Source organism: Ictidomys tridecemlineatus, unplaced genomic scaffold (genome assembly GCF_052094955.1).
Source record: "Ictidomys tridecemlineatus isolate mIctTri1 unplaced genomic scaffold, mIctTri1.hap1 Scaffold_52, whole genome shotgun sequence".
NCBI lineage: Eukaryota > Metazoa > Chordata > Mammalia > Rodentia > Sciuridae > Ictidomys > Ictidomys tridecemlineatus.
Genome location: NW_027523416.1, coordinates 279166 through 302044, shown reverse-complemented (window position 1 = coordinate 302044; position 22879 = coordinate 279166). Strand labels below are relative to the sequence as shown.

At 37.8% G+C, this 22879-nt stretch overlaps 1 protein-coding gene across 6 annotated transcripts in view; it reads right to left on the bottom strand.

Annotated features, from left to right (window-relative positions):
* LOC144373874 (transport and Golgi organization protein 1 homolog) overlaps positions 1-22879 on the bottom strand; it is a 147349-nt gene that overhangs the window by 111212 nt on the left and 13258 nt on the right. For 4 of the 6 annotated variants that reach the window (XM_078036831.1, XM_078036838.1, XM_078036832.1 and 1 more), the window contains exon 2: positions 17926-18153. The exons of the other annotated variants lie outside the window; for them this stretch is intronic. The gene's annotated coding sequence lies outside the window, so the exon portion shown is untranslated. The remainder of the gene's footprint in view (positions 1-17925; positions 18154-22879) is intronic. 6 annotated transcript variants of the gene reach the window in all.

The following is a 22879-nucleotide window of genomic DNA, read 5'->3' as shown; positions in this document are numbered from 1 at the left end:
ACTAACATAAAATTGCTGACCATATGGTTACTAGAGGCTGCTAAGACAGCAACTTAATATTATGAAAGTTAAAATGAAGAAAATTAGTAATAAAAGCATTTCCCTACATTCCCTAAAAAACCTGCATTATATATGAACAAGTAATTGATGAAAAATAGTTCCTTTATAAAAGAATTCTGCCAGGTGCAGTGGCCCATTCCTATATTCCCAGCAACTGAGGCAGGATTTCAATTCCAAAGCCAGCCTGGACAACTTAGTGAGATTCTCAAAAGAAAAAATGAAAAAGGTCTACAGAAGTAGGTCAGGTAGAGCACCCAGTACTGGGAGGGTATGGGTAGAGGGGCATCCAGCTAATACATGTTGAAAGAAAATACAATTATACAATCATCATTTTACAACAGCTGATAAAAAAAAAAAAACTAATGAGTCTAGGCAGAGATTACTGATGGACGCTAAAACTATTAAGTGAAAGGAATTTTGTAAAAAGATCAAGATGACACAATCTGCAATAAATCCACTGATCAACCTCAGCATTACTAAAAATGACATATGCATCTAAAGGGTTCATGAATTAGGAAGCATACATACTATCTATAAAATATTTTGGGTACAGTGGTGCACATCTGTAATCTAGCTGCTCCTGAGGCTGAGAAAGAAAGATCTACACATTCAAGGCCATCATCAGCAATTTATTAAGACCCTGTCTCAAAATAAAAATTTTTAAAAGGCTGAGGATATAGTTTAGTGGTAGAATGCCTCTGGGTTCAAACCCCAGTACAGTGAAGAAAAGAAAAAAAAATTTAAAGACTAAAAGCGATGTGTGGAAGTTGTTTCGGTTCCTCCTCATCCCAATAAATCAACTGTAAAAAGATATTTATAGAACAAAAGGGAAATTTTGAATATTAAGGAATTATTAACTTCGTTAGGCATGATCATAGGACGGTGGTATTTCTTCTTAAACTTCTTTATCACTCATTAATACATAATGAGTAAATTTACAGGAAAAAAAATGACATGGATCTGCAATCTCCTTTATGAAAAGGTAAAAAACGGGGGAAATAAGATTGGCAAAATGTTGCTAACTGCTGAAGCCAAGTGATGAGTATGTAAGAGTCAATTATACTACTCTCTTCATTTTTACATATGTTGAAAATTCTCATAATAAAACTGTTTTTAATTAAAAATAAAAGTCAGGTCACAATTAAGGAGATAATTTATAATAAATGTATCTAAGAGTTACATAATCAATACCCAAAATATATAAAGAACTTTAATGAATCAATAAGCAAAAGATGAACTCAATGTAAAGATGGACATACCTATCAAAATCACAACTCACAGAAGGATCTCTAAATGCACTTGCCCAATAGAAACTCTTCATATACAACTAAAAAGGTCAGTGGACATGTCCTCTTGAGGACTCAATTATTAATGTCTAAGGGAATAAGCCATTTCTTAGTTGCCTGGTATCTCTTGATTGAGAGAGAGAAAAATAAGCAATTGTACATGTGCAGATCATATGATTCTCGCACTTTGATTAAGAAAGTGTCCTGATAGGTAACTAGCTCTGTTGACCACAATACTGCCATGAAAAAGGGCTGCAGAACTACTATTGAAGATTGAAGTCATTAAAACAACTAAAACAACTAACTCAACTAAAACAGTTGAATTAAAGCTAACTGTCCCAAATAGTAAATTACTTCATTCAGATACCTTATCAAATATTTACCAACTAGTTTATCTTGGAAGATATATATATATATATATATATATATATATATATATATATATATATATATATAGAAGGTATATTACTCAAAGGTAAACATTTGGTGGATATTTTAATTATTTTAGAAGCTAAGTAGGATTTTGACAACATTTTTTCAAAAGTACACAGTTGTATCTCAGTATTCATGGTGGGTAGGTTTATTTCAGGACCCCCACAGGTCCTGAAATGCCATTTTATATAGATGCCTTATATAAAATGGCATAGTATTTACATATAACCCATGTACATCTTTCTGTATTCTTTAATTCATTTCTAGATGATTAATAATACCTCATACAATATAAATGCTATGTAAATAGTTGTTACACTGTATTGTTTAGGGGCTAATAGGAAGAAAAACCTGAACATGTTCAGCACAGATGCATTTTTCCCCAAAATATTTTAATTTTATCCTTGGTTGAATACATGAATGCAGAACTTGTATATACAGAGAACCAACTATATACTGTTAAAATCATTGTCACCATGCTAGATGGCATAGGACTTTCAAGAATTAACTATGCACTTATCAGTGTTTAAGGAAAACCAAAATTATTTTCTAAAGTGAATTTTAACTTCACCTGAGAACTCTGAGAACATAGGAGGTGTTCTTCAAGACTACCATTCTTAGGTTCCTCCATCCTGTAAGAAAATGTTGACCCTATTTCTGGTTCTGCTCACTTGAAAGACCAGGATTCCATTTTACTACAAACAAAAGAGCTGAGCTCTGTGTGCTTGCCAGGGAGCATCATCTCAACTCTGTATCTGCCAAAAGCTCCTAAAGACTTGGCTAAATATTTACATACTGTGCCTGAAAGATATGTAATATTAACAGTTATGTGTATTATAAAAAGCCCCAAGAGGTAGAGGACACGGAGATATTGTTATCTTAGGGACTTAATTCAAACTTCACTCATCTATAACTTTCAAATCCAAAAGTCTACAGCACCTTGAATACAGAGCTTAGAATGATAATCTGCTAATAACAGATTCCAAGTAACAATGGCTATATTTGTTTTTATGGCCACATTGAATGCAAAGTCACTACTTACAATAGTGCTTCTTTGTAGACGTAGTTCAAAAGTTTGGGGGTATCTATGAGTCTGCCTTTTTTTTGTACAAGGAATTAAAACCTGTGAAGATTACCACCAAGGGACATTCTCATCCCCTTTTTATTTTTTATTTTGAGATAAGGTATCACTATGTTATTGAGGCTGTCTGCAAACTTGCAATCTTCCTGCCTTTTCTTCTCAGAGAAGCTGGAATTATAGGCAGTGTGACCATACCTGGATACAGGTCTGTAATACAGTCTTACTTTAAAAGGCTAAGATCATGGTACCATTTTAGGTCATATACGAATCTTTCTCCTCTGAATCCTGACTGTTGTTTTTCACTTGCTACTTAATTAAAATTATCATTAGATTGTAATTTTCTCACAAAGGTAGTAAATATTTTTTAAAAGTACCTACAAGCTTCCTATTGAGCACTGTACTAGATCCTGTGGGAGATAACTAACAATATAAGATAGTTACTGCTCTTGGAGCTTAAAATCTGTTTAGAAAACAAGATATATATGTCAGGGTCAAATGAATGATGTTTATAATAAGAGTTCAGAGTTGGAAAACATATCATTGGGGGTAAAAAGGTTAGGGAAAGTTTTGTGGGAAAGAGGGAAAACAAGATGAGCCTTGAAATACTAGTAACACTGAATTAAAAACAAGATAAAACAAAGTGGGTAGGCCCAGCTGGATGTAAGACAAAAGGACTTTGTGACAAGAGAAGGTAGAAAAGGTAGACTGGCAAAAGTTTCTTAAAAATGTGAATGCCAAGCTAAGCAGCTTCACTTATGTTTTACTGGCTTTGAAAGTTTCCCTTGTAAAAAAAATTCTAGTTGACACAAGAGTTGTACAAATTTATGGGATACAATGCAATGATTCATTACATGTGTACACTATGTAATGATCAAATCAGGATGATTAGCATATCTACCCATCACTCCAAACAAGTTATTTCTTTATGATAAAACATTCAAATCCTCTCTTCTAGCTATTTCGAAATATGTATACATTATTTTAACTATAGTCATCTTACTGTGCGATCACATACCAGGACTTATTTCTCCTATCTAAATGTAAATCTGTGCCTGGCCTGAAAAGTTTATGAGCAGGACACAGAGAAACAAAGAAGATGGACGAGGCAGGGAGAGAGTGTAGAAAACTGCTGACCCAACAGTCACTCACTAAATGTTTACCTTGCTACCTCAACTATGGCTGAATTTCTGAAGACTGGAACTCACACTTCTTCACGTCCCTCCTGATACACAACACAATATTACATAAATGCCACTGGGCCAGAAAATATTTTGGCAATAAATGAATAAATAAACTTAGAGAAGAAAAATTTTCTAATATGGTTGATCTCAAACCTATCCTTCAATGCCCTTTTATTTCTCTCAGTGACTGTTACCTACCCAGTAGCCATCTGACTCCCCAAGTCAGAAACAAAACACCCCATGCACAATCAACCAGCAAATCTTGCTGCTTCTACCTCCAGAAGGTCTGTTGAGTCAACCTCTCTCCATCCTTACTGCTACTGCCCCAGATGCTATAATACCCTTTTTGCTTCCCACCACCGGCTTCAATCTAACTCTGTTGTGATAAGAGGTCTTTCTCTAAAACACCAGGAAGGAAGCCAGAGAGTGATTTGGGGGTCATATTCACTCTTACAACAACTCACTCTTTGGAGAATGACCTCAATCCTTTTTGAGGGCAGTACCCCCAAATGATTTCACTCTAAGCTCTACCTCTTATAGGTCCTACCACCTGTAAACACTGCTGCAGTGAGGACCAAGCTCCCCACACATGAACCCCTAGAGGACATGCTCAAACCACATCCAAACCATAGCATCTGGGTTAGGTACCTGTCCTTGGTTTTGCACTGCATCCTGTGCTCTCCCCATCACAGAACTTGCAGCATGTCATACACTGAACTTCCTCTTTGTTTGTGTATTTATCCCACCAGATGATAAATTGGGCCCAGGCAGAGATTCTAACTAATGTTTTTTTCCACAGTCTCTCTGATACTAAGTATGATGTCCAGTTCACAACTGTATCCAATGCAAACTTACTGCATGAAGCAAACAAAAGGACAGAGTCCTTAAGACAGACCAAGAGAAAGAAATTAGGATGAAGATGGGAACAGAATAATTTCATGAAGCTCACAATTAGCCACATCTAATGGCATTCAGAATCATCATTCGGGTCAATAAATTGAGTATCCTGCCAGGGCTTGACATTTTCTTAAACACAAATAGACAAAGCTTGTCTCACCAGTTTATAAACAGTTCAATTTGATTTCATCCAAACAAGCAAACAGACTGATGTTACCACCACAAGATATAACAAGCCCTGGGGGTGAATACTCCAGTGACAGCCATTTCAAACCTGTTTATTTATATGGTCAAAACTAGTTCAGCAGCTTCATGAAAACAATAGAAGTGATAACCAAAAGGGAAAAGCTAAAACCTCTGTAAGTTCAAGCTCCCAGGAAGAGAAAAGACAACCAAAAATTGTAAATGGGATAAACAGGCAGACATAGGTGAAAACACACAAGCCAGGACACAGGGTGAGAATAAGGCAGCTTTAAGTTGAGGATGCCAGACTGTGAAAGAGGTGCACAAACCCCTAGCCCCCCAGGGAGGATACACAGGCACAACGGGAGGGAGGACTGCTGGGCCCAGGGAATCCCACCCAAGAGTATGACTATACGTATGAGGACAGATCAGACACTCCACACCACATACGCTTCACTGTCATATTTTCATCTGGTTATTCAGAGAAACTACAGTCACAGGAATAACTTTAAAAAGCTTTCATAAAATAATTTCTGTCCATAAAGGAAATCTACGTTAGTGAAAGGATCTATTTCAGGAAGAGGGCTGCTGATCTGCACACAAGACAGTCTTTATTCACTATATAATTTCTCCTCTCACCTTGCTATATTTGTTCCCATCTCCCCAGAATCCCTGATCCCTGTTCCTCTCTGGAGTTTGGGAAACTTCATAAGTTTCGGTCATCTGGCCCAGTCTCATATTTTGTGGGACTCTCCTATGTATATGCACATAATTAAAATAGCATTTGTCCTGCTAATCTGTCTTATGTAAATTTAATTCATAACCCAGTCAAAGAACCTAGATTGGCCATAAACAGAAAAAGTTAAAATGCCAGAAGTATATGCTTCATAACAAAAGCATTATTATGATGAAAACAATTATGCAATGAAAAAAACAAAGAATTTGCAAAATGTGTTAAGGAAAAAGAAGGTATATTCACCCCTAGTCCCTATATATATATACATCCCACATCATTCTCAATCATCCCAGGAACCAAGATCAATGGAGCAACTCACAAAGATATAAAAGGAAAAAACTAGAGAAGGCAAACAAAACCCCGCAGGCTTGAGGAACTGCTGGGCAACAGCAGCAAAGGCATAGGTGATGCCCAGCTTTGAAAAGGACAGGACTTATTCACAGGCCATGGAGCAAACACTATAAATCTAGTCATTAGATGGAAACAATGGCTAAAGGCAAAAACCTAGAGCTTTTCAGTTGGTGTTTCAAATAGAAACCAAATAAACTATTAAAACGGAGCAACTCCCTAGATTTGGGCTAATAAAACCAACTCAGAGGACAGAAATCAGCAAAAGGGCCTGTCTCCTTGCCACACTGATTGCTGATAAAATAGCAAGCTCATCTTAAGAAAAACAACATCCTCCAAGTGGAAACAAACTTGCAAAGGAAGACAAAGCACACACAAGCATTTCAAAGGATATGATCAAATGCAAAATAAAAAAATAGAAACAACTCATAAAAGAGAAATTTGGCTTTGGAACCTCTCCAGGAGGAACATCTCTGACTCTGTTCTTGGAATCCTATCCCTACCTCTGACTAGGCAACACCATCACATATTCCCCAGAGCAGCAATGAGTAAAAGAAGGAGTGAATAACAATTACATAAGAATTTTCTTTTAAATGAAATGAAATGAAACTGAAAAGAATGATTAGAAAGAAATCAGGAGTCTCACAGTCAGAATCTCATACTCAACAAAGCCCTTGGGCTAGAGACATAGCTCAGGAGTAAAGAGCATCGCACACAAGGTCCTAGGTTTCAACCCTAGCAATAAAAAAGCAAAAGAAAAACCAAGCCCTTGTACCCAAGCAGTGGTTCTACCAGGAAGTCCCTTTATTCAGCTACAGGCAAACCATGTAGGAAGCCCAGGAAAGGATCTGCCCCAGGGTCTCTAAGTGCTGACGGATTAGCTGTCCTCCCAGTCTCTTCATTTCCCTTCTAATCCTCTGCAGACGACTGAGAAATTGCTGGACTTGGTGAATGCTTTTGTAACCCTTCCCTTTCAGAAGCTGCTCTCAAGATGGGGAATTTCCAAATGGCTAAACTGGCTATCACAATACCATATCCAGGGAGGGAGTGAAAGGTTTTAGTTCTGGAAGTGCTCTGCCATTTGCCAAGGAAGTCACTGGTCCAGAAGCAGTCCTAGAAACATATTTGCACTCACTTCACTGGTAGCTGTTAATTTTGATACAGGTTCTTGCTAAATTGCTGAGGCTAGCCTCAAACTTTGTAATCCTCCAGCCTCAGCCTCCAAGTCACAGGGATTACAGGTAAACACCACTGCACCCAGAGAAAACATGCATCTCTTAAACGCCTCATGTGTGCAGGTTTCTATTTAGGCAGTTTCTATGGATTTGTTTTCACACCAGAAATTATTTCTTAGAAAATGCTTCTTGCTGAAGGGGCTGGGGTTATGGCTCAGTGGTAGAGCACTTGTCTCACATGTGCAAGGCCCTGGGTATTCGATGCTCACCACCACATAGAAAGAAAGAAAGAAAAGAGAGAAAGAGAGAGAAAAAGAGAGAAGGAGAGAAAGAGAGAGAAAGGAAGAAAGAAAGAGAGAAAGAGAGAAAGAGAGAGAGAAAGAGAGAAAGAGAGAGAGAAAGAAAGAAAGAAAGAAAGAAAGAAAGAAAGAAAGAAAGAAAGAAAGAAAGAAAGAAAGAAAGAAAGAAAGGTATTGTGTTCAACTACCAAAAAATATTTTAAAAAAAGAAAGAAAAAAAATGTTTCTTGCTGAAGTCCATTTTCTAAACAGTCTGTTGTATACTTTCTGGAGATGACTGGCAAATTCCTACCTTCCCTTGTGTAAACCTCCTTATTTATTTATTTATTATTTTTACTCATGCTGGGGATTGAACCCAGGGCCTTGGGCATTTGAGGCAAGCACTCTGCCAACTGAGCTATATCCCCAGCCCCACAATCCTCCTTTCTGTATGTTTGTTTCATCCCTGTTCCTCAACTTGGGATGCCTTGTGATCTGCTCTAATCAACAGAAAGCAGCAGAAGTGACACTGTGTTAGTTCTGGCTTAGGACTTAATAAGCATGGCAACTTCCGTGTTTATCCTCTTAAAGCCCGGTCAGTCCCCAGTCACTGATGCCCGCAATTCCAGTTGCAGCTACATAAGTGTGAAGTCATCTTGGTCTTTCCAACCTTGGTTGAGGTCTCAAATGAATGCAGCTTCTGAGTGATTCCATAGGACATCACACAGTGAAGAAACCACCACCACCCCCAGCTGAATCTAGTCAGCCAAGAAAAATATAGAAATCATAAATTGTTGCTATTTTAAGCCATTAAACTCAGGGATGGTTTGTTATGCAGCAATATGTAAGTGAAATAGTCATAAAACTGAAAGCATTGTGTTAAACTTCAGGGAAAAGTAATAATAAATAAAAGAAAAGCTGATAATAAGGAACACAACTCCAGAGGCCAGCAGTCAATGGTATGAAAATCAAGGTGTCAGCATGACACCTCTGGAGGCTCTACTGGAGAATCTTATCTTTACCTCTTCCAGCTTCTAGTATCTGCCAGCACTTTTTGGCTTATAGCTATGTTAATCAGATTTCATTTCCTGAACAAAAACCTAACCAGAACAACTTACAGGAGAAAACATTTATTTTTGGCTTATGGTTTCAAAGTTTTAGTCCACAGTCAACTCAATTGCTCTGAGCCCAAGGTGAGGAAGAGTATTATGGCAGAGAGGTGTAGCAGAAGGACACTGCTCAGCTGATGGCAGCCAGAAAGCAGGGAGAGAGCAGGAGCCAGGGACAGAATACATAATCCCTATGGGCACACCTCTAGTGACCCACCCTCTCCAACTTTACCTGCCTTTAGCTACCACCTAGTAACCCATTCAAATGATTAATCCATTGATTAGCTCACAACTCTCATAATCTGATCATTTTACCTCTGAACATTCCAGGATCACGAGCTTTTGGGGAACACCTCATATCCAAACCATAAGAAGTCGCATTGTTTCAATCTCTGCCTCTGCAATCATGCCATTTTTTCCTCTTCTCTCTCTGAAGACTCCCTCTACCTCATGTCTATAAGTGATTACATTAGGGCCCATCCAAATTATACAAAAGAGTCACCTGCTATGGCTTGGATATAGTTTTAAAATATTACCCTCCAAAGGTTCACGTGTTGGAGATTTGGTCCCAATGTGGCAAGGTGGGAGCTGAGAGACACTATTTAAGAGGTGGGGGCTCTAATGGAAGGTCCTAAGGATATTAATATTAAGTAGCTGCTCCCAGAATTCATAAAACCCTGAACTCTCCCGAGAGTTGTTATAAGAGCAAGCCCAATCTCTAGACCCCTAATCACTCTCTGGCTTCCTGTTTGGTGATGTGATCTCTGGCTCCCACACATGTTCCCTACCATTTCATGCTGTCCACGATTAAGCCCTCATCAGAAGCGGAACCAACTGGGCCACCTGAACTTGGACTTTCAGCCTCCCAAATATTAGTCTGCCTTAGGTATTTCTTTGTAGTAACAAAAAAAAATAGACTAATACATCACCCTATCTCAAGGCCCTTAAATTAGTTACATTAACAAACACCCCACTCCATCTATTCCATACAAGGTATCGTTTACAGGTTCCAGGAATTAAGACTTGGTTTCTTTAGGGGCCATTACTCTGCCTGTCACAACTGCTCAGACAAGAGTTAAGCACAAGAATGAACATACTAGTTTAGTCCAAGGCTGTTGTTTTCTAAAGCTTTAAAGCAATAGACTACTTTACTCAAATATAATCCCAATAGTTAAAAACAAAAATGAAATAATAAAAAAATAAAAATAAAAAATAAAACTCTTTAAAAAAATGAAGAGAGGATTCTGGGAAGATAGCTAAGTAAGAAACACCAGGAACTTGTTTCCTCAGACAACAAATGCACTGGCAGAATGTATCAAATGTAAGTATTTTGAAACTCTGGAGTCAACCTTAAGATTTGGAGAGTAGTAAATTTTGGCCAATTTCAGTTCACAGCATTGTAGCACCTGCCTATGCACCAGTCTCACGACAGGTAACTACAGATCTTCTCTGGGAGAGCCTGCACAAATTTATAGGACAAGAAGAACTCTGTCCAATAATTGAGGATCTACATACTGATTACTGACAGATACAACTCTGATTTTAGAGACACAAACCCATGGGCAGGCAGCCATTGTTGTAATCCTCCCCCAAGTTCCTCCTCCTCTGATTGAAGAAAAATCTAGGAGATTTAATGAGCCAGAGACCTTTTTCTTTCTTTTATTAACCTACCCATTCATTTTTTCTACCCATTCATTTTTTACTTCTTACCCTATTGAAAGTCAGACATTTTTAAAAAAGCAACTACATATACAAGGAAATTTAGAAAGTCACCACACACATCTAATAAAAGATGCAGGTTGAAAAAGAACTGAAAAGAACTTAAACTTATACTTCAGGCTAATCTCCAGCACAGCAACAATAAAAAAAAATCAACACATTCTGGAGAAGAGACAGAATCTGATTTCTAGAGCTACATTATTAGATTTAAATGTCCAGATTTTAAAAAAAAGAAAAATCCCAAGAAACAGGAGAGTGTGGCCCATTCAAAGGAAAACAACATCATCACAACAGAAACTTTCCCTGAGAAAGACCATATAGATGGTGGGTTTGCTAGAAAAACCTTAAAACAACTGACTTAAAGATACTCAAAGAAGGGCTGGAACTGTAGCTCACAGGCAGACTACTTGCCTAGCATGTGTGAGGCACTGGCTTCGATCCTAAGCACCACATAAAAATAAATAAAGGCATTCTATCCATCTACAACTACAAAAAAAATTTAAAAAGATGCTCAAAGAATCAGTTTATCCTGCTAAGCGAATTAAGCCAATCCTCAAAAAATCAAAGGCTAAATCTACTCTCTGATAAGTGGATGCTGATCCATATGGGGGTATGTAAAAAATGGAGAAACTTTGGGTAAAGAGAAGGGAAGGGAGGGTGGGAAGGAAATATGGGGGTGGGAAAGATGGTAGAATGGGATGGACTTTATTATCCTAGGGACATGTGACAATACATCATGTATATATATGTATATATATGATGTGAATATATATATATATAACATATATATGATGTGATAATATATCATGTACAATCAAAAAACTGAAAGTTGTGCTGCAATTGTGTACAATGCATTCTATACAATCAAAATGCATTCTGCTGTCATATATACCTAATGAAAGTAAATAAATTTAAAAAAATCTTAAAAGGACTGGGAATGTGGCTCAAAAAATAAAAAGATGCTCCAAGAATTAAAGGAAGACATGAGCAAAGACAAGAAAATGATACACTAACAAAATGGAAATATTAACTAAGTTATAGTAACCAAAATGAAAAATACATTACAGGGATTCAAAGACATATTTGAATAGGAGGAAGAAAGATCAATGAAACTGAAGTTATGACAATTGAAAGTATTAAGTCTGAGAAGCAAAAAGAAAAAAGATTCTTTATGTTGATCCTCAAAATTAAAAAAAAAATACTGATGCACAAAATTTCAAAATCTGGGTATCTTACTCAATACTGTTCTAACAAACAAAACCATCCAAGTAAACAAATGGATGTCCCCAGTCTTCAACTTTTACTTCTCATCCAGCTACAGTGTATCATCCATGCAGCCATCAAAATTATTATACTAAACAAAGCTAATCCTGTTATACCTGTGCTTTGAAATACTTTCTTTGCTCTCAGCTGGCTAACAAGGTCCTCTGTTCACCTCGGGCTGTCCCTCCTTGCATTGTGCACACCTCATCCCCAGGCTTTTACACAGAAGCAGTCACCCCCACCTTCACTCTCTCCCAGGCAAACATTTCCTGGCCTTCCTCTCTGCCATTATCTACTTCTTTCTCTGGGTGTTTTCCTTGATGCCCCAGACCATTCCCACGTGCTCTAACATACATTCCCACATGCTCTCATGGCAACACTTAAATCCTTCCTTGAAGACCTTCATTCATACATTTGACAAATACTGAGCTTCTGCTCTGTCAGACCCGGCCCTTGGTGCTTGAGATACAACAGGGAATAAGACAAAGAACTCCTCCCCATGGAGCTGATGACATTCTAGTAAGAGGAAGCAGACTAGAAATTAACGTCAAAATAATAGCAAAGAAGTAGAATATTTGGTGATTGCTCATCATTATATCCCAGGAACCTAGGACAATGCCTCGCTCCTAGCCAGTGCTCAAAAAATACTTACTGAATGAATAAATACAGCAGTGTGAAAAGATGCTATGTGAATGTGAAGTATTGTCTACTGCCTATGAAAACCTCTTCTCAGAGTCTGGTCTAAGCTTTCAGAGGCCTAAAGCATGTTGTGTTAGTCATACCAGGCCATTCACTACTTAGACTTGGTTTTACAGTTGGCAAAAGTCATAATTTTACCAGTAATTTTCAGATCAAATGAGTTAAGCACTGAAGTCTCGAAAGTCCCAACTTGGCATACTGTGCATCTTCCTCAAACTCAAAACACAAAATTAAAAGAAAGCCAGTTCCTTATATGGTTTGGACACCAGAATGCTGGCTTCGTGCTATATATAAAAGGTTAATACTGGAAAAGTCAATAACTACCATGAACAAGGACCCTGTCATATCACTGTCAAGGCCTAATCCTACCTCAGTTATCACCTGCTGAAGTAAATTAAAGTCAAGAAAGTAAACATTTAATGAATATTCACTTGCCTTTGGTCCAAGAAAGTCTTAGAAATAAGCTTTCCTTTAATTAAAAATAAAAATAACCCAGAAAGCTGAAATAAGATCTGAGGAACACTCAACACAGGTCAGCCAGTCAGCATAAGTAAGAGTTGGCAGTGCCCAGGTGAAACTGCTCCAGGATGTGACTGTACCACCATTCTGTTCATGCAAAAATTTGGAAAACAGATTTTCTGGGCAGAACTGGGGCCTAACATCTCCACTACCAAGTTCAAAGCCAAAAAATAAACCTGGTACAAAGGTACCCGTGGTTCTGAAAATAGCTCACTATCTTTACAGACAGCAAATACATCAAGCCTTGGGACTGAGACACACACCAATCCATCAACCAACTGACAAGCCAGTATTATGTACTATGCTAAGTGCTCTGAAGCATAGTCACACATATAAGAAAGACATAATTCTAGGCCTTAAGGAACTTTAAATCAAGTTTAAAAAATAAGACAGAAATGAATGGAAAAACAAAAAAAAATGCAAACCAGATTGAAAGGCTGGCATTCTAAGAGCCAGAGAAGTGGTAGATTGTTGCTCTGGAGGCCAAATCAATTGGGGAGAGCCCAAAGAGGGACTCTCAGCAAGGCTGGTTTCACAAGGAGTGAGACTCACCAGAATGTTTGCAGACTGAGAAAAGCAGAGAAGAGCCCTACACTGTTCTAAGTGCCCTTCAGTCTTGAAGGACAGATGGGAATCACCTCTCCCTGGGCCATGCGAGGCTGAAGGAGGAAGAGGAGAATGTGTGGAGAAGGAAGAGACTGACACACTGCTAAGGCAGAGATGTGTAAGGCAGCCATGGTGGGGAAGGCTACAGCAAAAGGCTCTGGTGTAGAGCAGGCCAGACTGTGGAGACCTCAAACTCCAAACTAATGAATTATTTCCAATTACTGGTAAGACACTTGATGATGTGGCCCAGAAGTATCACAATGAACTGTGTTTGGGTCTTCCCTAAACAGTTTCATGTAAGTCTACACTGTCCACACAAAAGAAGTAGAGCAAATTTTTTTTAATATGTTAAAAGTTGAAAAACCAACATATTTTCATAGATATTTAAATAAAGTCATATCACTGTGACTAAGTTTTAGATCATGCAGTAAATCATACATATCTGAATAAGAGCTATAACTACTGAAAGATCCATTTTAAACAGCACTAAAAAATGACTTCTGAAAGGCAAATCTAATCCTCCTACACCTACTCCATCACTTCACCCTCCCCCACAAACCTGACTAGGGTCTTTATTTTCCTTTAAGCATTACAGGTTTCTTTATGTACCTGGAAGGAAGAGCTGTTAGTCATCAGTCTGGATGGTGTGGGTTAATAGGGTCTTTGTTCAGAAAATTTAATTATAGGTTTGAACCTTGGATGAATGCAAAAGGAAAACACTGGAGGGGACTCGCAGCTAATCTGCCAACTAAGTGGACCCATGCGACTTCAGGAGCGTCCCTGGGTGCATTGTAGAGGCAGTTTCTTCCCTGTTGTCTGTAGCATGTCCTGCCCTAGTTTACTCCTAATTTGCTTCTCTGGCCTGATCTCTGACTGTCCTACAACAACCATTTCTGACAAAGGGCTCTGCAACCAAAGGCCCAAAGATGCTAAACCATAATTTTGGCAGTTTTATACCCTTTAGAGTTTTATATACCCTTCTGCCTCAATGCAGGCAGCACAACTAAGACTGTGCTCCTGTGCACTGGCTCCAGGCAACCTCAGAGCTTTCCCACCTTTGACCCCAAAGGCTTTGCAGAGGAAACAAGAGTTTAAAACCTGGCTTTAACATACCTCTACATTCACCAAATACTTTGACTCTGGCAAGTGATTATCTGAGGAAAGCTGCTGAACCAAGGGTATTTGGGGCTGCATTTTATACTTTGTTATCCTAGAGATACCAGTATTTAAAAAATATGAACTAGAAACAAAATAAAATGCAATAACTGTTAAAAGACTAGAGTTTGAAAGTTTTCTGAACAAGAAAGGAGAAAACTGATTAATAAAAAACCTGCTTTTTACTTCCACAGGAAATCTAAAATTGATGCCAGTATTACAAAAGGATAAAAGTGCTGACCAAAAAATGTCAGCGAAATCAACAGAAAATGCATAAAGAGAACCTCCCAAAGTAGTGGAGCTCTGAATGCCTGGAAATCTCGTTTCCTCCTAAAGCTCAGTTAAGTGATGATAAAATTCCTAGTTTAAAAAAAAAGTAAGGGAAACTGTTTTAATCAAACTAAAATAATCAAATTAACATGTCCAAACATTCAGATTCCTAAAGAAAAGTAATATGTGAATATAATGCATAGGAATTGTTAGGGCTACAATTAATTGAAAGGTGAATAGGTTATTCTGGAACCAAGAACTCTGGTTTCTCTTTATTTCCATCATTCTTTCATTCACTGACTAATATGTATGGCATTCTGAAGGATTAAAAAAAATTGAATCAAGCATTCAATACCCTCAAGTGCTGGGGAAGTCAAAAATCAAAATCTTAAAACAACTAATCCAAAGCTCTCCTGTTTTGAAACCTCCCTTAAACATTAAAAGGCATTTCCAGTTCAAAATGCAAAGGTAATGATTCCCACTGAGCAATGATTATTTGGATAGAGACATGTGGTAAACATTTCCTAGGGAAATGAAAAAAGGTCAAAGGTAAAAGACAACTGAGAAGAGCTGCAACATCTCGGCAAGTTACAAATTTAAGGGGTAAGGAACACACACAACCTCCATCCATTAGAAGCTGAGATTTAAAAGAAAAGTGAGGCTTCTCTGGGGTGAATATCATGACATCTGTTCTCTTCTCATAATAGCAACTAAGTTGATTTAAGAAAATATTCTCTCTCTCTTTTCTAGAGCTGTTGGTTCATAATTACATGATTTTTCTTGAGCTTTGGTTTCCTTAAGATGTGTTTATTCTGCACATCTGTTCTCCCCATACCTGATTACACAAAGGTATCATAAAGAGCAAACCAACAGGTATAAAGAGACCAGCCCTCAAAACAGATAAAAGCAAACAGCCCATGGAGTCCTTTGGAAATCTTGGCAGGCAGCTCTTGGAAATAAAAGTGCTTCTAAAGCAGAAAGCATTAAACTACCGTATTTATATAGGGCGTGATTGACAGGTCAGTTATTAACTTCATAAAAACACAGGCAATGTTAACTAGCAAGAATGTTTGTTCTAGCTGTTCTATCTGAAGGAAAATGAAATCCAAGATAGAATGGCTTGTTCTCTGTTTCTTTTAAGTATTTATGTTAGAACCGTGCAGTATAAAAGAATGTTTTTTCTAGTCAGTGAACTTAAGCTATTTTGCTTACTGTTCTGAAATTTAAGTATGCTGTTATAATTCTTTAGAAAACAAATGTTACATTTACTAAAGTCAAATTCCAATGGTGCACCATGATCTTTTCAAGCCCTCAACAATTTTTTACTCTTCTGAGTTACTAAAACTAAAGAAATTTACATTAATTCATCTTTCTTCCAGTAACTAACGTGTATCAAATCAGGGAATCAAAGTGCAGGCAGACTTCCTCCCAGTGCTCTGGATGCAAGCATGTGTTCCTTGAACTGCTTATGGCAACAGACCTAAAATCTGCCAAAAGGAGAAAAGAATCAAGGGTCTGTATTTTATTAATATTATTTTGAGGGCTTATTTTTATCTATACATTCTATCATGTGTGATCACTTATTGCAATATTACAAGGCAGTATATTTTATTTTAAAAATTCTCTCAGAAAATAATGTCAGCTGCAGGTAAATATACAGTCAGGAAATCCTGTAGAAGAACTCAAGTCCATTTCTGCAAGCAATAACTTTTATCTTGAAACTTACTTAACATGGTTAGCGCCCACACCCATCCCAGTGGGTACTGACAAAAAAAAAAAAGAAAATGTCAGCTAACTTAAAAAAATGTTTCTCCAATTTGAAAAGTGACTTCTCTAGTAGTTGTTTTGAGCAACTATATAGCAAGGAAGTATACAAAACTTCTATTTACCCAGTCTATGCTCTTATTCATTTATATGATGATTTTTTTAAAGTAACAAGGAAAAGGTAGAAGGAAAAATTAGAAGGAAAAACAAGGTTTTGCTTTTTAGAATCATTCAACAAATACTTTTAAGATTGGAGTTACATAAATTTGGCATTTCCTAGCCAAATAAATGCTTATGAAGTGGACTGGTGTTTCTGTGCATGTTTGTTTATGTGTGTTTAATATTCTCAAGCCTCAGAGTTTTTCCATGTAAACAAAAGTTTTGTTAAATGCCTCTTGAATTAAATTTAAAAGGCTATTTGTTATCAAAATGTTTCACTCATAGTAAAGGCTGTCATCATATGAGCTGCACACTAAACACAAGAGCAAACCCCAAATCCCAGAAAAACTATCCCTGCTCATCAGTACATTTAATGCAGCACAATCCTGATTCCTCCAGAGTTCCTACAAACAACAGTCCTTCAGAACACAGAATTCTTATGAAATAAATGCTCAATCTTAGAACATGCCCTGGCCTCCTCCACTACCCACACATCCACGCCCCTCCTGCAGGACTATATTTTCAAACTAGAATATTTGTTTTGACACACTTCTGCTTGCTTAATTCTCTGGCAAAGGATTTCTTGTGCACTCCTAGCCAGTAATGAACGTTTTGCCAGAAAATATGCAACTCTTAGCATGACAAGAATAAGGGGGTAAAAAATCCTTCCATCGAGACTTCCAGAATTGAAGATAAAAGCAGGTACACTGGATGAAGAGAACCCTTTCCCCTAACATTATAACTTCCTCTTGTTTTCCCTGCTTCACACCACTGTGAGGAGGAAAACCTTCATTTGGCAGTTTCACATATCTTCTCTACACTATTTAAAGCAAGGAGAAACTATTACTCCAATCTTGCTTTCTAATTAAAGAACTACTTATCCAAATGAAAAATGTAGGTTAGCTAATCCTACTCAGGGAGTAAATCTCCAAAACAATTTCTTAATAACAGTTTATTGAGAAAATTAATATCCATTGAATTCATTTAATCCAGTGGAATACTTACTTCTCTTTCATTATTTCTCCAGTTACATTTAAGGAACCCAACACTCAAAAACTTAACAATGCAAGATGGCTCCACCTTTCCCACTGAATTCAGAAGGGCTAGGTGGGAATCACACTGTGCTCCTTGGCGAGCTTAGGGTGTGGGTGAAGCACCTCCTCCACGATTACCCTGAATCTTGAGAGGGCAAATCCACAGAATAGACTTCCTTCATGGGTGGATTCAGGCACTCTGTAACAAAATAAAACACAACTGATGGATCTTGAAACAGAAAAGCATATCCCAAACAATTTTAGATTATTGAAATGCTTGTGAGCTGACAGATCCTCTTCCTGCACACATCACTTACTTACTGATGTCTCCTGGCATCTATCCTCACCCCACTGGTGATCTCATTCACTCCTGGTACGATATATCATCTCCACACAGATGACTCCTTCATCTAGCCCAGACTCCACTCACATATCTAACTGCCAAATGGATATGACCCACTCCACATGCCTCAGCATCTCAAAACATAGTTGCAAAACTGAACTTGAAATCTTCCCTCAACAATCTGTTCTTTCTAAATCTTCACCTTTACAAATGGTCCCAAAAACTATCCAAGCCAAAACTCCACTATCTTTCCTCTTTCCTGGTCCCCTCATTTTCCATCAAGTCCTATCAAATCTACTATTATACTCTCTCTTGTAATCAATATCCCTCTCCATCCTCCTTGCCTGCCTCAATTTTCCCCAAAGCACAACTTTCTTTTCTCACCACTTGGTCCATCCAGTTTTCCAAAATGGGTTCTTTAAAACACAGTTCTTTGCAAAATATCCCACAAGAAGAATTCCATGACTCAATATTTTAAATGAGTATCACATTAAAGTGCTCAAGAAAGCCTGGGTTGAAGATACACATTCACACCAACCCATCTATGCCACAACTGTTCTCCTGGCTCCCTTTCTCCACACAGTTTTTCTTCATCTAGCTAATCTCTACTCATCTTTCAAGCTCAGACCCTGACTCTTATAGGAAGCCTGTCTGAGAGATACCATTTATCTCCATTTCAAGCTTTTAAATTTCTTCTTGCCATCTCTATACCGTACTATGGTCATGTAGTTTGGAACATATCTACTCTGCTGGATTCTGAGATGCTTAAGAGCAAAGATTTTCCACTTATGTGCCTTTTAATGCTTAGCACATTTTTTGTACACAGGAGTACGTCAATAAACCTACATGAGCAAATGAATGCTAACATGCATTTGCTCATGCCAACTCCTAACTTACTCAATCAAACAAAAGCCCTACAGGTAGTTTCCCAATTCTGTACATGAAGCAACTAAAGGAGAAAAAATGGATAAGTTTCATTATTCCTCTAATATGACACTTTTTTTATCTCCTGCAGGGTATACATGAGTAATTCTACTCAACTTCTCAGGAAAGAGGACATGATTAAACCACTGGAAAACTGCTTGGCAAAACTCTTGTTACTTTTAGAAATACTATATATTATTGAACAAAAAAAAACTTTGATGTAATGGAAAATTAACTGGGTTAGGAGTCACATTTGAATTCAAACACCAGCTCTGCTTCACACTAGGTATGAGGCATGTAGCAAATTAATCATCTAAACTCCAAGTGTGTCATCTAGAATGAGGACAATAATACTTTCCATATTGAACATTCCTATTAGGAATACATAAGATAAGAAAGCCCTCTGCAGGCTTTGTTATAAAGTTGGATACGCCAATGCTGTTTCCACCTTGAACAATATAATGGAATGATGTTTACCTCCCCATCTAGCAATATTTATGATTGATTACTATATATTTCTATTTTTACTTCCCTTGATGATAACTAGTCCAAATAACTGGAAAAGTTTTTAAATCTGCATACTGAAAGTTAAGAAACTTTCTACTAAATTGAACCAATCAAAGCACATCTGCTTTGAGGCTTGGAGTATAAACTGGGAAATAAGAAAAACCATTGAGTATTTAATAAAAAGCTCGACAACAGTCTTAAAAATTTCAACAAAATCATGACCAGTACAACTGGCTAGACTATCTACACTGCAGAGACTGTCCACACTCTTCTGTCACTAATGGAATCTTATATAATATAGTCAATGCTCCCAGCCCTACAAACTATGAACAGCTCAGTAGATAAATCTCAATAAGCCTCCACATCAAACAGACTGGAAGAAATCAAAAGACCACTGAGCTAAGCCAGACCAGGCTGATATTTTGGTTTATTGGTTAACTGTTATGCTTGGAAAGGCATAAAGCTTAAATGCAAGGCTTGAGGTGTATGTAAAAAATGCCTGACTTAAGTAGAAATACTGATCAGAGCATCTGTCACTAGTTAAAATATGAGGAGATCTTTACCCGGGATATTTTTTGTTATTTTTATTTTAAATAAATGAAAATACCCAGTTACACAGTGACTAAACATGAATCATTGTTTCAACTTTTTGAGAATGCTAGGTAATACCAGGTGTAAATGAGGGAGTAACATTGCTGTTAATCCAGGGCATGTGAAAGTTAAAAGGGGAAAGAATCTGGTTTAGTTTATGGCTTCTTGTGGTATTAACTGAAAGGGTAAAGTTTCTAAGCTGGAAGGCTTGAATTAAAATGTAAAAGATTAGGTATTATTGAGTTCCTCTGTTACACCCAGCTTCCTGAGATAGTTAAGACAACACCCTACTAGCCATTTAGCCTAGGGCCCTATGCAGTTTGTCACAGGGCCCGAACCAATCAGTTCGAATGTGTACCCCGCTTAGGAATGACCAATCACCCCTGCCCGAGCTGTTCCCGCCAATGGATTTGCCAATCACGTCTCAGGGTTGTTGTTCAATTTCCCTGCGCCTCATGATGATTTGTTCTGATGTATGCAAAGCCCACCGCCCTCTCCAAAAAGTGTACTTAAGCTCTGCTTGACCTTTGCTCTGGGCTCTGGGCTGCTCTCCCTCCTTGAGTGAGCACAGAGCCCCAGCGCGCTGGAATGGATCCCCAATAAATCCCCTTTTGTCAATTGCATGGAGTAAGTCTCTTGTGTGGTCTCTCCCTCCGATGATCCGCCGGACCCCCTTTACATTAACCATAGGTTTCTCACAAATTTTTTTTTTTAAAGAGAGAGTGAGAGAGGAGAGAGAATTTTTTTAATATTTATTTTTTAGTTCTCGGCAGACACAACATCTTTGTTGGTATGTGGTGCTGAGGATCCAACCTGGGCCACACGCATGCCAGGAGAGCGCGCTACCACTTGAGCCACATCCCCAGCCCTCTGACAAATACTAATGAATACAACACTTTGAAACACTATATGGAAAAGTGAAATCCGGTGGTATAATCTGGATCTCTTAAACATTTTCTACTGAGTAACTCCGTTGGCTGAATAAGCAACAAAAGCTAACATTTTTTAAAAGGCCCTAGGAGAAAGTTCTCCTAGTGAAGGTCTTATGAAAAGCTGAAAATGAGGTCCTCATCACTGCCTTCCTCTAATTTCCACCACTACCAAAGCTACCCAACTATACTCAAGCAGCATAGTGCATTAGGACATGCAAAGACTTAAAATGCAATCCCTCCCCTTTAGAACCTTGTGTTCACTTGAGAGTACATAACTAATTTACAAGAAAGACAGTACACAGCCTCTGGGGTGGTACAGGAGAGTCCTATGGAACAAAAAAAACAACAAATGCTGAGATGACAATTAAAACAATGGGCACTAAAGGAGAGTTTCCTATATACTAAGCACCAGCCTTAGGCCCTCTACACCAGCCTTAGGCCCTCTTAGCTTTATCACATTTGCTCCTCACAATTCCAGAGGCAGACTCTATTGTCATTCACATTTTATAAGGATGCTGAGACAAAGAAATGGAGGCTCAGGGGACTAAGTCACTTACACCAGAAATCAAATGTAGACATGCCTATTTCTACATTCATCTTCTTTGCCTGCTCCTAGGGCAGAGCCTGAAGAAGGCAGTATGGACTACTACAGAGCTGCAGGCCCAGAGTCTGCTCTCCAGAAAACCAGTTTTAGGAAGACCATTGGGCTGAACCCAAGGATGGAAATCAGCATAGCTTAAGAAGGGAGAGGCAGGCATTTAGAAGCAGAAAAACCATGAACAAAAGCACTCAAAGTAAAAGCTTAACATTCAAAGGAACAATAGAGAGATTAGCTTGATTAGTGTGTGGGTATATGTTTGGAATGGGAGAAGGTAGTTGGCAGGCTTTAATAAATATTTGTAAGTTTGAATAATGCGAGATAAGGTGAAAAGGGCCTTGAAAGCAAAGCTGAAGAAAATGCAATTAACCAACAAATAACTTGAGCAAATGTTCAGCCTCCCTAGTAATAAAAGCAATGTAAATTGAAACACCAAGGTCTTTTCCTTCTCACATTCCCTGAAATTTGCATTAAAAAAAATACTTATTTCTGGGGCTAGGGTTGTGGCTCAATGGTAGAGTGATCTCCTAGCATGCATGAGGCACTGGTTCCATCCTCAGTACCACATAAATGTGAAACAAAAATACTGTGTCCACCTAAAACTAAAAAATAAATATTTTTTAAAAATGCTTACTCTTAGTACTAGGAAGATTGCACATGCTGGTAAATGTGTTAATTGGTATCAGTTAAAAGAAACTTGGCTATTAGTTTCATGGAATGTTTATATTCTTCAGTCCAGCAATCTCCCTTTCAATAATCATAAAAACATGGACAGGGGCTGGGGTTATGGCTCAGTAGTAGAGTGCTCACCTCACATGTGCGAGGTCCTAGGTTCGATCCTTAGCACCACATAAAGATAAATAAATAAAATAACGGTATTGTATCTAACTAAAAACTAAAAAAACAATTTTTTTTAAAAAAAGGACAAAGATAAAATTCATGAGAGAATATTCCTTGCATCATTATCTATAGTGGGGAAAAATCAGATAAAATGCTCAAGATTGTTGATTAAAATAAAAATAACTCTTTT